The 6,460-nt window shown below is 44.3% G+C and overlaps 1 protein-coding gene across 1 annotated transcript in view; it reads right to left on the reverse strand.

Annotated features, from left to right (window-relative positions):
- The window catches only part of FRYL (FRY like transcription coactivator), a 268,920-nt gene that overhangs the window by 230,128 nt on the left and 32,332 nt on the right, over positions 1-6,460 (reverse strand). Inside the window, exon 2 of the mRNA XM_075261448.1 lies at positions 3,771-3,836. The gene's annotated coding sequence lies outside the window, so the exon portion shown is untranslated. The remainder of the gene's footprint in view (positions 1-3,770; positions 3,837-6,460) is intronic.

The following is a 6,460-nucleotide window of genomic DNA, read 5'->3' on the forward strand; positions in this document are numbered from 1 at the left end:
TCAGCGCTGGCTCTGCTGGAGGAGGCGGAGTCTAAGGTCGGACCTGAATGGAGACTGGTGTGGAGCGATCTTAGACTCCGCCTCCTCCAGCAGAGCCAGCGCTGATTGGCCGAATTCCGTACTCTGGCCAATCAGCACTGGCTAATGCATTGTATTGGCGTGATGAAGCAGTGCTGAATGTGTGTGCTTAGCACACACATTCAGCTCTACTTCATCGGGCTAATAGAATGCATTGGCCAATCAGCGCTGGCCAATGCATTCTATTAGCGTGAACTGAGTTTGCACAGGGGTTCTAGTGCACCCTCGGCTCTGCTACATCAGATTGCTACATCTGATGTAGCAGTGCCGAGTGTGCATCAGATGTGTAGTTGAGCAAAACTGACTCAGCACTGCTAAGTCTCTGCATTCGCATAGGAATGCATTGGCCAGCCTTCGGCCAATCAGCGCTGGCTCTGCCGGAGGAGGCGGAGTCTAAGGTCGGACCTGAATGGAGACTGGTGTGGAGCGATCTTAGACTCCGCCTCCTCCAGCAGAGCCAGCGCTGATTGGTCGAGTTCCGTACTCTGGCCAATCAGCGCTGGCCAATGCATTCTATTAGCCCGATGAAGTAGAGCTGAATGTGTGTGCTTAGCACACACATTCAGCTCTACTTCATCAGGCTAATAGAATACATTGGCCAATCAGCGCTGGCCAATGCATTCTATTAGCTTGATGAAGCAGAGTGTGCACAAGGGTTCAAGCGCACCCTCGGCTCTGATGTAGCAGAGCTGAGGGTGCACAAGGGTTCAAGTGCACCCTCGGCTCTCCTACATCAGAGCCGAGGGTGCGCTTGAACCCTTGTGCAGCCTCGGCTCTGCTACATCAGAGCCGAGGGTGCGCTTGAACCCTTGTGCACACTCTGCTTCATCAAGCTAATAGAATGCATTGGCCAGCACTGATTGGCCAGAGTACGGAATTCGGCCAATCAGCGCTGGCCAATGCATCCCTATGGGAAAAAGTTTATCTCACAAAAATCACAATTACACACCCGATAGAGCCCCAAAAAGTTATTTTTAATAACATTCCCCCCTAAATAAAGGTTATCCCTAGCTATCCCTGCCTGTACAGCTATCCCTGTCTCATAGTCACAAAGTTCACATTCTCATATGACCCGGATTTGAAATCCACTATTCGTCTAAAATGGAGGTCACCTGATTTCGGCAGCCAATGACTTTTTCCAATTTTTTTCAATGCCCCCAGTGTCGTAGTTCCTGTCCCACCTCCCCTGCGCTGTTATTGGTGCAAAAAAGGCGCCAGGGAAGGTGGGAGGGGAATCGAATTTTGGCGCACTTTACCACGTGGTGTTCGATTCGATTCGAACATGGCGAACACCCTGATATCCGATCGAACATGTGTTCGATAGAACACTGTTCGCTCATCTCTAGTCATGACACTTGGCGAATAACAAGCCTCTTTAAGAGATCTTTATATATAGAACATCCATTGATTTCCCTAGATGAATCTTGAGCCTAGCACAGGGGAATGAAATCTCTGACGTCACCATGAGAGATAACCTAGCCGAAACTGATGAGGCCACACAAGATAGAATATTCAGTAGTCCGTGAAAAACTAATAAAAAATAAAAATAATAATTAATAATAAAATAATAATTAAATAATAAAAAAATAATTGTAATAAAATCTAACAATATTAGACAAAAGCCTACAACAATGACTTCAGAAGCAAGAAGATGGTCAAGAGACTACAGAGTTGGCACCAGGAAGATGTTTAGAATATTTTTAGCCACGACTAAGCCTGTGATTCATTGAACCAAAGCCCTTCCAGTTCGGCAACTTCGCCTTAGAGGTATTTAGACTTTGCCTAATCAGGATCAGCACCAAATGAACATAAAATCCAACCTGTCCAGCTGGGAAGAATATGCAGATCTGTCTTCCATGATGTAATTAGGAAGTCAGAAGCTGCCTCATTGTTGCAAACCAAAAGAGGGCGCTCACTGGAATGTGCAAACCTGTCTTCCCTGATGTAGTTAGGATGACAGAATTCCAGTGAAATAACCCAATAAAGGCTGCTCCCTTTTGCATCATGCTCGACCTTCCAAGAGGCCTTTGTTTTGCAATGACGCTGGGATTATTACCAGGTATAGTCTCTCAATCGAGGACGGCCGTTTCGATGTACTTGCATCTCATCAGCTCGATGTAGAGAGGACTATAACCTGGTAGAGGTGAGAGGCTTAGACAGGGTTAAGGAGATATTGTCCCCAGCTGGGAAAGGTAAGCACCAATCCTGAGTCCTGAGTAGAATAATAATAGAAGCCGGGTGAAGAGGGAAGATGTGAATTTATAGGGAAAAATAAAACATAGCCTACACTGGCCATACACATTAGAACATTGATGGTGAACCTGCTGGAAGGGAAAAGGTTCAATCATGGTGGACATCAACATGTCCTTTATGGAGACGACCTGCTCCCCAAAGTGTCTGCCATAGATTGTGTTCCTTTACCTATCAACAAGTCTACAACTGACAGGTATCTATGGCCTATAGTCACCAGTGGTTGTCTGACAAGTGTCCTTATGTCCGAGGATATAGAGGTCATAGAGGTAGGGCGGAGACTTACTCCAAAGGAGCGTCTCTGGCAGACCTGTATGTATAACATGGACGTCTATTCAACCATATTATACTAAAGGTCCCCTGCAATGGCCCAGGCTGTTGATGTGGAGTTGTGGAACCTGCTGCTGTTATTCTCAGGATTTAAAGGACATCTTTGGTTTTCTATATATCAAGCACACATCATTAACACACCCTGAGCCCCAATTCTCCATTTTAATGATCTCTACTTGTGTCCATGAATGGAAGAGTTCTTGTTAACATCCTAAGGCTACATGCGTACCACAGTCTGAGAAAATGGAACGGATGGTATCCGTGTGCAGTCTGTCCCCTGCACAGACCCATATATTTCAATGAAGGAGTCTGGACTGCAAAACGGACACAAAGAGGAGCCTGTCCTGAGTTACTAACCGGTTATGTATATGGGGACCATAAAAAAAGAATGGGTCAGAGTGCCATCCAGACAGCACACGGACCTATACTATGGTTGTGTGCATGGAGGTTACGGCCTCGTGCTCAAAACTGACCCATTCATTTCTTTGGCCCCATACACACAACTGTGTAGTTTCACTGTCCAGTGGGCAAAAAATTCAGGACTTGTCCTATTCCTGTCCGTTTTGTGACCCAGGCTCACCGACAGCAGTGAACGGGGCCATGGAGGAACGGGCAGCACACCAACGTCATGAATGTGCCATCTGAGTGATTTATACACAGTCGTGTGCATGTAGCCTCACACTAGAGTAGCCTTTACGTTGCTCTGGTCGTCAGGGGATCAGGGCAACGGATAGGTGGACTGTTGTGATAGCGCTTACACACAGAGCCTAGAGAACTATAATGGGGTCCGTTGGGCGGCCGTAGTTGTAAAACTGGATGGGCCTCTAATCGCCTATGAACCCAATGTTTCTCACAACTGGGCGTTTGCTCCAAAGTTTCCATTTCAGACAATCCCCTCTTCGTTTGTTACAGGTCAGAAGGGTTAAACTGTATCAGCCAGGGGTTCGGGCTGTTTAGCTCATGAAAAATTATACATCCAATAACCAGTCGGCTGGCCAATGCTCCTTGGATTGGCGGCTGAGCATGCATGTGCTCTGCATTGGGAAAGCAGTAGAATAACTCTACATTATACAATGATACAACTATAAATAAGAAAAATAAAACAAACTTACCCCAGCGCATTGATCGGAGATCTGCTTTAATGCTTAATATCCAACATTTACCGGCCTTGCCTCATGCTATTAAGGAAGAAAAAAAGAAATTCAGAAAATATCCAAGTATTTTTATATATATATATATATATATATATATATATATATATATATACACACACCTTCAATATACACCTCTTGTGACGGCCATGTAAACATACTTGCAAAAGTGTGAAAATATAGTCTGTTCCCGCAAGAATATGGTCCGAAAAAGCCGCATTATACAATAGGGTGACGTGATCACAACCAAAAAGGGAAATCTATACCAATGTTCAGGTTCTGAAATTTGTAGTTTTATATTTTTAGAAATTTTTAAAGGAAGCGGAAGCCTAATGTCTAACAGCTGGATTAGGAATGACATGGGTTGGAGGCAAGGCTTATTTTATCAGACGTGTGCGATAATATGTTCGGATTTGTTCCATTTTGCAGACCAAAGAGGACCATTACAGTGTATGAAAATGACAGACAGTATACGGACGTCATCCACAAGAGGTTGGAAAAAAAATAAATAAAAAAGGGTCCATCCAGATCAAATACGGACAGCACAATAAAACACAGTCATAAGGATAGTGTGCTTTTAATATGGACAGGTGATAAGCCCTAAAAAGTTGCCTAGGGACATTGCCAGCGGGTTATAGAAGGTATACCATAGTGAAAATGTAATATCAGCCACATTTATTGGGTGCTTGTACCCAATTATTAGCCGAAGACCTAGAAGTGTCACACTATGTAGAAAGCTCTACATAGAGATGGTGCCGGCCTCACAAGAGTACCCATACTATAGAATAAGAACAGTCAATAGATACAGTCCCTAGAAGGGTCCTTCTAGGGAGCTTAAAGGGGTTGTCCCATAACAAGGATCCTATCTATACTGCTTGTTAATGTGGATTTAAGACTTTTCCTAAATACACTGCTTCAGCAAAACTGCTTTGTTTGTCCACTATATTAATTCACTTCATTGATGACACTGCGTTTCTATGGCCCTTGGGATTATCTGCTCATTTCCCAAGTGAGGTAGCTGCCTGCTCTCAGGGGGGAGGGGCTAAGTGCACGGGAGCGAGCCTGTGTCTGTAGCTGTTCCTGTGTCTGCACCACACGTGACCTAGCTGCCTGCTCTCAGATAAAGTAGGGGGAAATGAGTGCTGCTCTCTTATATAAAACACACCTGGTCCCTCTGCTCACTAGGATTGAGCTTTCTTATATAGAGCAGGCTAAAAGCTAGCGGATAGAAGGACCGGGTCCCTTAGCTCACTAGGATTTAGCCGACTCTATCTAGAACAAGCTAAATCCAAGTGTTATAGGACCTTTGATGACATCACAGGCCCTTCAGTCGTCCCATAAGATCACGCTAAGTGGTGGGCGGAGCTACACGCTAATTTGGGGGCGGAACTAAACTGGAGGTAGTCAGACAGTATAGCTTTGCATATGAAACCCCGCCCACCAATTGACATCGAAAACCAGGAAGAAGGAAGTCTTTGCAGCAGTGAAGACAGGTGAGCAAGGGACATGGGAATACTCCTTTAAGATCGCTTTCACACAGCCATAATGCAGGCATATTTCGACGGCCATCTGCAATACAGGACTTCTTACATCTCTAATGGACTTGATCACCATAGACTTCTCAGACCAGTTCACCCAAGTCTATGGAGTTCAGGGTGCGGCTGCGGCTATAATACAAGCATTATGGCATCTGGAAGGGGCTTGTGCTCACAATGTGGTTGTCTGTGACCAGCTTTGTTCAAACCAAAACAGCCAGATAGATGGGGTGTATCCATGGGGTATTTTTCATGGTAAAAAAAAAAAAAAATACAACAAAAAGATAGCAGCTCCACCAAAGAAAGAAGAGAGATCCTCTGGGTATAGACAATAAGCCCTTCACTATTTTTCATCTTGAACTATGAATACGCTGCCTCTATAACCACTACAGATACATGTAGCCCTTGTCGTAGCTGTAGCTTAAAAACAGTCACCACTAGATCCATATAGCTGAGCTAGACAGATGTAAGACATATAGAAAATGCATTGTCTGAATTCTACCCATCAGTGTTTTACGGGTGTCGTCATCTTAAGCAATCACCAGGGCTCTAAAGTCGGGGTCAGAAAAATTTATTAATTCAGATTTCAAAATTAAAGGATGAATTATTTGTAATTCTATTCCACGTTTTGTATTATATTGTTTAATTGGATGTAAAGTTTGTTACATAGTTACTTTCATAGGAATTAAATCCCTGGCCTTTTCATGAATTAGAGGATCTTTATGGCTTCCATCTGACCATGACTGTCAGCCATGTACGAAGGTGTCGGAGACAGGCTATGGAACAAGAGGGGTTTGAGTCAGTGCTTTGGCCTACAAACACCACGGCCCTGGAAATAACCTCTGTAACACATGGAGTTCCTTGGTTTCTGTATTATAGACCCCTAGGGGTACATTACACCAGTATCATAGGCAGGATTCTTCACTGTAAGAGCAGTGAGACTATGGAACCCACAGCATGGTGATGGAGGATACATTGTGCAAGTCCGAGAAGGGCCTACAAGTCGTTCTTGAACAGAAAAATATTACTGGTTAAGGAGTTTTAGATTCTCGTAAAGACAAGTTGATCCAGGGTTTTATACCGACAGCAAGATTTGGAGTCGGGAAGGAACGTCTT

This window comes from Leptodactylus fuscus, chromosome 1 (assembly GCF_031893055.1).
Source record: "Leptodactylus fuscus isolate aLepFus1 chromosome 1, aLepFus1.hap2, whole genome shotgun sequence".
Taxonomy (NCBI): domain Eukaryota; kingdom Metazoa; phylum Chordata; class Amphibia; order Anura; family Leptodactylidae; genus Leptodactylus; species Leptodactylus fuscus.